General features: G+C 39.1%; 1 protein-coding gene across 7 annotated transcripts in view; it reads right to left on the bottom strand.

Moving 5' to 3' along the window:
- Window positions 1-12224, bottom strand: part of LOC147020586 (echinoderm microtubule-associated protein-like 2) — a 138681-nt gene that overhangs the window by 84269 nt on the left and 42188 nt on the right. The window lies entirely within an intron of this gene.

The following is a 12224-nucleotide window of genomic DNA, read 5'->3' as shown; positions in this document are numbered from 1 at the left end:
GTAGACTGCCTGTCCAAAACTCGGCCCAATGACAGTGCTTCCCTTATAAATTGGCCTCATGGGGGGAACCGAGGTCTGGGGACGCAGGAATATGTGCTCGTTATGATTGCGGTCAGTAAAGACAAGTTATCTACCAAGCTTGACCAAAGGCAAATGATGCAATGCCCTGTATCACTCAATCAGGTTTCTGTTCATCATCATATCAGGATCAGACTAGAGGGGGAGCACTCGGGAGAGTGCAAAACCTCCGCCGCCAATACTGCTGGGTCACTCAAGTGAACCTTATATCTTATTCATTAAATATGATGTCAACAGTGCTGACAGAGTTATAGTTCTTTTCTCCATTTTTTTTTGGGGGGGAGGGGGTTGGAAATCACTTAAAACATGTAGAAATGCAAAAAAAAAAAAATCGAAATTTGGTTGAAAAAAAAGTTGCAAAAATGTCTTTTTCTCCAACAATTTTTTTGGGGGGGGGGTTGGAAATCACTTAAAACATGTAGAAATGCAAAAAATATATATTTTTTGGGGGGGGTAACAATTTTTTGGGGGGGTTGGAAATCACTTAAAATATGTAAAATGCAAAAAAAAAAATTTTCTCAAACAATTTTTTGGGGGTTGGAAATTACTTAAAATATGAAGAAATGCAAAAAAAAAATTTCTCTAACAATTTTTTTTTGGGGGGGGGGGTAACAATTTTTTTTGGGGGGTTGGAAATCACTTAAAACATGTAGAACTGCAAAAAAAATTCCTCTTTTTTTGGGGGGGGGGTCCAAAATCGAACCAAGTTCAAAATCCAAAAAAAAAAATCGAACCAAGTCCAAAATTTAATGGCATGATCCTTGGACCATACCTAACCCTCCCACCAAGTTTCGTCGAAATCCGTCGAGGAGTTTTTCCGTAATACTGTTCACAAACAAACAAACAAACAAACAAACAAACAGAAAGGGGTGAAAACAGTAACCTCCATCCATCTTCGAAGATGGCGGAGGTTAACAATGATGATGATTGAACAGAATTTTTATTAGTCCCCTTCTGGTTTCACTGGAGGGGACTATAGGTTTTCCATCCGTCCCACCTGTGGTTTTTCAGCCTTTTTTCCCCCATACCCTTCAACATATTCAAATGAAACTTCGTAGATGGCTTTGTAATGATACGTTACAGAAAAAGTTCGAATTTCAGGGCGTTTTGTCAATTTTTCACAGAGTTATACACTTTTTGGACTCAGAACATATCACATCGATATGTGACGTGTATTGCCAAGCAATTCTCGCTCTTGTTTGGACTGAACAAAATGCCGCAAGAAACAAAAGCAACTTTGTAGTTTATAAATTTACAAAAGTATAGATGCTTTCTCCTTTCACATATAGATGCTTCTTATAAATGAGAACAACTCTGAAATGCAGTAAGCAAATGCAACAATGAATTACTGAATGATTTTTTTTTCCTCAAGGGAATTTTCTACTGTTATACATACGCCTGGTGTTGGCTTAACGGTTAAAGTGGCTGGATTGAGATCTTAGGGTTCTGAGTTTAAGCCCCTGTCGAACCGTTAAACAATACCAGGTGGGTTGACTCAGCCCGCCATCCTTCTGACGTCGTCAAAATGAGTACCGGCTTAATGGAACCAGGGAACACTGCATCAATGACACAGCTGCGCTCTCAGCAACGATGCAAAGAACCAGCAGCCACAGGACCTGCACAATCAAGTGTGCATGGTGCAGATATTTCAACACAATGATGTGTAACGGTCAAACAGTCTCAACGGTCGATGATTAATCGAACTTGTCATGCCGGACCAGACTTGCTCGTACTTGTAATGAATTGTGGCTGCTGCACCGAATCCGACCACAATACAAGAAAACATACCTCCTATTTGAATACACTTTGTGTGGGTGGATGTCATGGTGGGATGTAAACCAGATGCTTCCAACTTTAAAATCATATTCTCTTAACACAAGGTAGGATAGTAAATGCCAACTTTTCTCCATGACGCATCACACTGGATAGATAAAGGAAAGAAAATAAGAAATATTGTTGATCGTGATTAGATCAATGCATTCATAATTTGTATTGACCCGTGTCAGCACAACTTTGTGTGAGATGCAAAGTCAATAATCAAAACTCAAGTCATTCGTGGTTTTGAGATCCGATCTTTACCACAATGCTCCCCCTCCCCCCCCCTCCCCTTCCTCCTCCCACCAATAACCTATCACTCCCCTGATAAGACTGCAGTGTGTATTTGAGGTTGACCCTCATAGGCAATTTATTGCACCAATGAAGTGATTCCATCCGGGCTGGCAGGTTGGCCTCGACCCTCGACGTATGCACACTCATCTCTAAGCTATCCAGCCTGGGTTTGAATCTCGGCCATTGAATATATCAAGTCATTCCAGTGTTTCACATGCAGGGTGATTCATCAATGTGTGTGCTGACCCTCGGATGGACGTTAACTGGGTGTCACATCTGCCGGCATTAGTTGGTGTTCCGTTAAACATCCCACGGTTTCCTTTGTGAAGAGTAGGTGAGCTATCGTCAGCACCATGGCCAAGTTACAAATTCCTGCTCTGGCTACTTACTCAAGCATTAGGCCTGACTAGGTGGTTCATGAAAGACAGACCAAAACCCTCCCCTGGCCAACCTCACAAGAATGTGGGAATAATTTTGGCTGTTCAAGAAGAAGCAGAAGAAGAAGAATTGAATCAATCATTTTAAACGGCAAGAATATCAAGCAGGAAAGGGAATGACAAAATAATTGATCGAGACGAGCATGACGTGAAGCATTGTAAAACTTCTTGAAGCAACAGATTGTAGCTCAACATAATATAAAGAGGTTGCACCTTTTTCTTTAGTCAACATTATTCAATAGGCTCAAAAAAATAGGACCACTGGAACTGTAGCTTATCTGGGCCCTGGCCGAATGTTGTAACCCAAATTTGGTAGCAATCTGACTCATGGGTCTGGAGAAGGTTTTTGAAGGCATTTACACAATTTTCCAATAAATTTACTAACGCCACCATTTTGTCACACTTTTTAAACGCCACCATTCCGGTCACATGATCAGCATGACCTCCGCAATTTAACATCAGGACCATGTCCTAATGCAACCCAAATTTGGTAGCATTCTGACTGGTGGGTCTGGAGAAGAAGATTTTTCAAGGAATTTACTAAGTCCACCATTTTGACCTACTTGAAGTCACATGACCGGAACGAGCTTGGAAATCCCCATTACCAGTCAGGAGCAGAATATTGCTGCCAAATTTCAGCCAGATCAGCCAAGCGGTTTGGCCGGAGAAGCCAAAATAGGAGACGTACGGACGGACGGTGCACGATGACAATACCTTATTTGGAATTCCAATTCCAGATAAACTAATGAGCATGTCCCCACTAGTCTATTATTTTGACAACAAATACATTGACTCGTCCAAAATGATTATTGGGGGGCGCTGTATTGAATGTTTATCAGTATTTTTCGGCGATTCTTTGACAATTGCCAGTCATGATGATGACTTCATTGTAAAGTAACACTGTCCAAGACTGGGAGTAGTGGTGAGGAGAGAAACGTTTGAAAATATAGGTGACCATTCCTCACTGCTCGTTTTGGGTAGTCGTCCATGGAAATGTCCCATGAAGATCAATCTTAAGGCCACTTCTCCACTTTTATATTAGTCGTAAAACAAGGAAAAAAAAAAAAGACATAAAATGTCATAGCCCCTGTTGTTTTAGTAATTTTTGCTGCATGGAGTTAAAGGGCAAGCCCATATTAATGTACATCTAAAATGGCCGCCAGATTACCAGTCGGCCATCTTTGATAAGATCGCAGAATAACATCAGGGTCATATGTATGCCAGCATGTACTGTGCTTGTGCTAAGTTTGAACAAAATTGGACCATGCATATCTGAGAAATGTTTGGGAATACATTTAAGTCACAAAATGGCTGCCGGTCGGCAATCTTGGATCTGATCTCAAAAAAAAATAAAAAGATGTGCTTATGTAAGCTGTCACTCCTTATCTAGATGCCAAGTTTTAACAACATCAATCGATACATATCTGAGAAATGGTTGAAGACGTGTTCAACATCGGGGTATTTACAACTAAATTGGCCGCCAGTCGACATCTTGGATATGACCTCTAAAAACAAAATGATTGCATGTGTAAACCATCATTCTTTATCTATGTGCCAAGTTTGAATAACATCGATAAATGTATATACGAGAAATGGTTCAAGACGTGTTCAACATCGGATTTTTTACAACTAAAATGGCCGCCAGTCGGCCATCTTGAATCTGATCTGGAAAAGAAATGGCATGCTCATGTAAGCCGTCATTCCTTAACTGTGTGCCAAGTTTGAACAACATCGGGAAATGCATGTCTGAGAAATGGTTGAAGACGTGCTCAATACCAGGTTGTTGTTTTTTTTACATCTAAAATGGCCGCCAATCTACCACTCGGCCATCTTTGATCAGATTGCAAAATAAAGTGCACGTGTATGCCATCATGTACTGTGGTTGTGCCAAGTTTGAACAAGATCAGACCCATGTATGTCTGAGATATGATTGGGGACGCGTTTAAGTAACAAAATGGCCACCAGTCAGCCATCTTAGATCTGATCTCGAAAAAAAAATGGCATGCCTATGTAAACTATCCTTCTTTATCTGTGCGCCTAGTTTGAACAACATCAGTAAATGCATGTCTGAGAAACGTTGAAGACATGTTTGACTTCGGGTTGTTTTTTGGGTTTTGCAACGAAAATGGCTGCCAGTCGGCCATCTTTGATTGCATCAAGAAACAAAATGAAGCGCATATGTATACCATCATGTGTTGTGTTTGTGCCAAGCACTAATAAAATTGGTCCACACATGTCCAGAATATGGTTGCGGACGCACGCATACACACACATATATATATATACATATACATATATATATATATATATATATATACATATACATATACATATATATATATATATATATATATATATATATATATATATATATATATATATATATATATATATATATATATATATATATATATATATACATATATATATATATATATACATATACATATATATATATATATATATATATATATACATATACATATATATATATATATATATATATATATATATATATATATATATACGAAAATCAAGACAAAACCCATAAGCCCCTGTTTCAGACCAAGTCCAACAGGGGCTAATAATGGTAAATATCTTGGAGCAAAATAACATGACCTGACATTGAATGCGGTCTTTGCATACTCAATGTTTACTCGTAAAAATAACCTTTTCAGATGCAGAAAATTTACATTTCCAACTTCTGGTGAAAGCAGTAGCATAGTCGTCCTAGTAGTAGTAGTAGTAGTAGTAGTAGTGGTGGTGGTGGTGGTGGTGGTGGTGGTAATAGTAGTAGTAGTAGTAGTAGTAGTAGTAGTAGTTTACTTAATCACATCTGATAATCTCTATATAGTCTGTCATATTGCTCCACATGTGACTTGTAAGTCCAATTTTTGAGCCACAGGGTTGATTACATTCTGGACATTTCAGTGGTTGTTGTGACCGATGTGCTTGATGCTTGCTTTGATGTTGCTGCCATTCTCCGTGCTGCTTAGGCATGTGCACTACTGCAATGTCAATACTTTTAAGTCATCCATTTCCTACTTTATGGCCCGGCAGCATTCCAGCTGGTCTTGAATTCCTTACCAGTCATGTTGCAGGCCTTTAAGTTATTTTTAATAACATGTCCTTAAAATAATTTCAATGACTGTCCTGACTATGTTTGTCATCAGCAAGTTACCCTTGCATTAGTCGCTTGGGTTCCCATACATGTGTGCATTCCCTTTTCAGCCGATATGACGACAGACTCAGCATAGCTGGTTTTAATTAGCATTGCCTCAATAGTGTGGTAATTAACTGGAGCACTTAAGATTCTTATTGTGAGCAATTGTCTTGCCAGTTCATGCCAAAGATTAGGAGAATGTGAGAGAAGCAATTTGATGATGGGAACATGAGCAGGCCTCAAAACCAAAGAAAAGTGTTGAGGCCACTACTGCTCTGTAGAGTTCGAATTTTGTGTGGGGGTGACTGCCATGCTGCTTCCAGACTGATTCATGAAAGCGACCGTCTGCCAAGTTGACCTTGTTAATTATCACCTCAATATCCTCATAGATGAAGGAATTATTCAGAAACACACTGCCACGCTGTACCAATTTCATGATGGCATTCGAAGTGATCCCAATGCTTGCGATGTGCGATGAAGTATCAGCATGTATGAACTACTATCTTATGGTTTATGTTTGTGCTACTAGGATACAGTCATCGGCAAAGAGCAATTCTGGGTAAGAGAGGGCTTCTGTAATTTTAGTTGAAGGATGTAGCCAAGAAAGGTTCCCCCATTCACTTGCAGGTTGCTATGTTTGCATCGCTCTTTTCTCTCCTCCTGCAGCTCCTTCCAGTTCGTCCATCTCCTTGTTGTATTCATGTGTTGTCCCAATGGCAGTGGGACAACACATAGATATAACTTCTCCCTTCTGACACCTCACAACTTTATGAGCCCAGATTCTTGTATTAAAAAAAAGTTGTGAAGACTTTCCCGAGAGAAAACTCCACTCTGCATACATATGTACATCGTTGATGGTGCCAAAGAGAATCCGATCATGGATGGAGCGATGACAGCCTCACTTCACTGCATTCGCTATTCTAAATGCCTCTGATACTATATTTATCATTTTCCTCAGCCGTTGTAATAGACTTTACAAAAAAATTTGATCGAATCAATAACATAATACTTGTTCTCCCGTCAGGGGTGTGTACGCTCTCATGTAACTTGCTGTGATTGGACCTCGCTCAATGTAGGAGTCCCTCAAGGAACACACGAGGGATCCATCATTTTTTTTAGCGATGATCATTGATGCACTGCCATCTGATAAACTGTGTACAGCACACACTTATCTGATAAACCAGTCTTCAAATATGCAATTAGCAGCGAATAACCTTTTAAAATGGTCTCAGAGCAATAATATGAGATTTAACCATGCAAAATGTGTCAAAATGGATATTTTCCTCCACTACTAAAGGTGGACGGAGGTTGTTTTCACCCCTGCTTGTCTGTCTGTGTTTGTTCGTTTGTCAGCAGGATATCTCAAAAAGTTACAGACAGATTTGGACGAAATGTGGTGGACAGGTTGGGTATGTGACACGGACGAATTGTTTAGATTTTGGTGAAGATCCGAATCCGGATAGTAGAATTTAAAGTGATTCTTCTAATTGAGAGATAGGGCCAGCACAATATTTCAACAAGAGCGCAAGTGAGCACAATATACGCCCGAAAAAGTCTCTGACACACACACACACACACACACACACACACACACACACACACACACACACACACACACACACACACACACACACACACACAATTATATATTCAAACACGTCAATTTATGAAGAACAAGAAGGTATATACAGAATTGTGCTACTACATGGAAAACAGCATCCTGGTTGCCATGGCAACCACTTTAGATGACGAACATATGTAGCGACACACCGTCTCCACCGTCTGTACCTATGTACCAAATATGAAACGTGAAAGTTGAAAACTTTGTGAGTTAGAGTGCGGACAGGAACGGATGGAAAACAGCATCCTGGTTGCCATGGCAACCACTTTAGATGACGAACATATGTAGCGACACACCGTCTCCACCGTCTGTACCTATGTACCAAATATGAAACGTGAAAGTTGAAAACTTTGTGAGTTAGAGTGCGGACAGGAACGGATGGAAAACAGCATCCTGTTTGCCCCGGCAACCACTTTAGATGACGAACATATGTAGCGACACACCGTCTCCACAGTCTGTACCTATGTACCAAATATGAAACGTGAAAGTTGAAAACTTTGGGAGTTAGAGTGCAGACAGGAACAGACGGACCGACGGACGGACGGAGGGAGACAGACAGACAGACGGACGGACGACCGGTATCACATAATACGCCCCGATATATATATATATATATATATATATATATATATATATATATATATATATATATATATATATATATATATATATATATATATATATATATATATATATATATATATATATATCTCTGGCGTATAAAAAGTTGTGGATGGGTTATGACAAAATTTGGTGGATGAGTTGGGTACGTGACAGGAACAAGCTGATTTGATTTTGGTTTCGGTCCAGATCCAGATCCGGCATATCGGTGGGGTGCAAAATGTAAACTGTTCAGCTCAGCGGAGGTATGTGCTCCACCAAGTGCCGTTCTAGTTCATTTATGCGAGATCCTCCAAATAAGCCAATGATGCAGATTGGAAACCATCAGCTCCATAATTTATGCATGGTGAAAGTTTCATTCAAAATTATTTAAAGTGAGAAGCTCATGTGGAAAATATCGAAAAATGTGTGAATGGTAAACTCCACATATTACATCTCTTGAAATGTCATGGTTTACTGCCCCAAGACTTGATTACTATTTATGTATAGAACATGAGGTCTCTTTACGTATATGCAGCACCTGTGGAGCAGAGCACTCACAAAAGAGTAAAAGTTCCGCATCGAAAGAGTATATTTTTTTTTTCTAAACGGCTCTTCGCATAATATTGGGATCCAAATATGCAACATAACATGTTTTGGCTCAATACTCACTCCATAGTCTGGAAGAACACGGAAAATCACTCTGTGTTGCGTTGATGAAAAAAAACGTTGAAAGTACAAATTTGTCAATTTGTACAATTCTTCCGCATTAATAGCTCCAGAAGGACCCTTAGGTTGACTGCAAAAATCCTAGAATTTTGTTGAAAAACAAACCATTTGAAGAACAGTGCTTTACCCTACTTACATAATTTTTTTTAATGAAAAGTGGATTCTGTATTACCATAATTGTGCCCACTCAAAATAACTCGATGTTCACATGTGTATGTATTTATTTTTTAATTATTGTAACTTTATAATATAATCCTTATGACTTTTTGATTCTTTTTTTGCTCTTCCGTTATTCTTCTTTCATAATTTCATCCCTTCATTTTTTTCTTGTTGATGGGGCTCACAGGATGACCGAGAGGTATGCACACTCGCCTCTAAGCTGTGTAGCCTGGGCTTGAATCTTGGCCCTGCTATAACCTGTCATCCTGGTGTTTCACAGGCAGGGTGAGGCATCAATGTGAGTGCTTCTGTTAAAATTGTTGATGTTGAATTTTAAGATGTAATATTTCCATGGAATTCCAACATGGTGTTGCAATACTTGAAATTGAATAAACCGATTTCATTACATTTGTTATTACTACTTCTCTGTTGACACAATTGAACAACAACATCATCACAAAGTTGCCACAAGACATTAACCATCTTGTATGTATCTCCAAAGTTTGAAAGTCACCTCCATTGTCCCAGTCTACTGACCATATCAAAGGTTTACATTAAATCATTGAATACTATATCAAAATCTTGGTGCTGTTCAGGATATTTTTCTCGAATCTGTTTTGCAATGAAAACAGTGAATATGGTTCTACAACCAGTGCAAAAGCCACACTGTGAATCAGGAAGGACCGAGTCTTTCATTCCAGAGAGGAGGTTATTCAGAAGCAGGCTCAAAAGGACCTTTCAGGGTATATATAGAGCCAGTGACATTCTTATATACTTGCCACAAAGAGCAGCTTATGGCCTCATGCTTGCAGTGGTACTGATCAAACAGCTGTACAGTGGTCTGGCTCAGATTGATCCATATCCAGAAAGCATGGCTCATGCAATTTTATCAATTTCCATAATGCATAATGTATGTTTCTCACACAATACGTGATGTTTAAGATTCAATAAGGATTATGTAAACCAGAGGAAAATGGTTTGTGTAGGTCTGCCATCCAAATAAACCAGCATTTTGTCATTCATGCTTCCCTATCAACTATATCTCAATCCATAAATTCAGTTGATCAATAGAAGAAAAAAAAAAACAAAGCAACATCAGTTTGTTAGCATAAGCAGCATGGAAGAATAATATCACCAAAATGGAGAAAGAACCCAAATGCGGACAAAGACTTATCTTTAGATTCCTTTTATACAGAGAGAAAAACAACAGGGAAAAGGCACACCTCTGTAAACAAACAAATTTGAAGCAATGTCAAAGGCGTAATGGACATTTGATTAATAAAACAAAAAGTTCCTAAAATCTTCTGTGCCAATGTCCACAGAAAGGGAGCACTCATGGCAAGCTCCATTCATTAGAACAGAAAATTACAGGAAGCAAACCTCAGCAGGACATCAGGTATATAGTTAAGCCAAAAAGTAGAAACATCCATGTTGGTCGACCTATTGTGTAGATATATGCAAGGTAAATAATCTCAACGCGGCTCTAAAATCACATCAGGGGTACCTAAATGTCACAATTGTTGTCACCCATGTCAGGATTTATCTATGACCATTACCTGTAACAACCAGCCTCGGTAAAGCTTTTTATTATGATCTTTTTTTTTTTATCCATAATTAGCTATTTTGTGAAAGATGGTGTATAGGCGTTATAGCAATATATATGTATGTATGTATGTATGTATGTATGTATGTATGTATGTATATTATATATATATATATATATATATATATATATATATATATATATATATATATATATATATATATATATATATATATATATATATATATATATATATACATACACATACATATATACATATATAATCAGCTATAAATCTAAGCCTGGTGTTGGCTTAGTGGTTAGGGTGGCGGCTTGGGATCCCAGGGTCCTGAGTTCAAGCCCCGTTGGCTGCTGAATTAACACCAGGGGGTTGACTCAGCCTGTCATCCATCTGAGGTCGGCGAAGTGAGTACCAGTGTACTGGTCCTGGTGTATGCCCCGGTTAGAATAGGTATACCATATCCCTGTGTGTCGTAAGAGGCGACCAGGGTTGGCGTCAGGAAAGGCATCTGGCCATAAAAAAAACATTGCCTCAAGAAAAAGCCTAACCCCTGCACAGCAGGGAAAAATGGCTGTAAAAACGGTCAATCAGCTATAAATCTACAAATCATAAAGCTATATAGCTACATTCTGAAACAATCAAAATGTCTCCAATAATGAGGCCTATGCCAATAGTGTGTGTGTGTGTGTGTGTGTGCGTGCGTGTGCGTGTGCGTAAATATATATATATATATATATATATATATATATATATATATATATATATATATGTGATACAAAATGGACCAAAGTACAGCACATCAAACAACTTTATGGTGGATTTAACAAAAGTGGACAATAGTTTCTAAAACTTCGTACATGCATGTCACATGGTAAAAATTGTTATCTCAAAACTATCTCAGTTCATTTCCAAACAAAATCACACCTGATATTTCAATAAGCAATGTAATATGCATTTAATATACTTTTTTTAAGAAAAAGAAGGCGCTTCTAACCAAAAGTAAAAAACTAGATTGACTCCGCTAATCTGAGCAAAAAGCGAGAGCAGACCCGATCTCAGGCAATGTTTCACCAGCTTCACAGCCGGCTTCATCAGGCACAATAGACCCCGAGCCTCGGCATGTGTCAGGTTTTTATTTTGATACGACCGCTCATTTCCGGTCATGTGCTGGTGCTCGAGGTAAAATGGAGGAGTGCTTTTAAAATGTTATTTTGCGAAAGCAAAAACAAACGTCAAATCACATCATTGAAGGGGTGCTCTGCTCTTTTTTGTTTTTACTTACATGTGATCTGGTGTTGTATGTGTGTGGGTGAGCACGTGTGTGTGCTTGTTGTTTTTGTGTTTCCGGGGAACGAACACGACTGGTTTCATGTCCGGGTTGAGCATGATGAGGTGTTGCTTGTGCGGGTGTTGGGGTTCGCGTTGGGTGTTGTGCACATGTGGATGTGGTGTTTGGGATTGGGTGTTTGTTGTTCACCTTATCCAGCTGTGCACCATCAAGTTTTTGCCATTTTCATCAGAAGTGTGTATTGTGTGGGTATGTCCACCGTCTCCCAAGTTAGGCCACCCTCCCAGCTCTTCATGTGCCACGCTTCCAAAATCAACCTGTGTCGTTTGTTTGATGTCTTGCCTAGGACACGAGTCCCATCAAAGTCAAATTTGTGGCCAGATTACAGACCATGATGTACTGCGGCTGACAGGGTCACTTTTCCAAGCGAATTGCTCTATCATGTCCATCTAGTCGTTGTTTTAAATTTCTTCCA

The sequence above is a fragment of the Eptatretus burgeri genome, chromosome 9, assembly GCF_056783735.1.
Source record: "Eptatretus burgeri isolate ZD-2024b chromosome 9, Ebu_testis_v1, whole genome shotgun sequence".
NCBI lineage: Eukaryota > Metazoa > Chordata > Myxini > Myxiniformes > Myxinidae > Eptatretus > Eptatretus burgeri.
The sequence above is the reverse complement of the archived record's forward strand: the minus strand, read 5'-3'. Positions and strand labels throughout refer to the sequence as shown.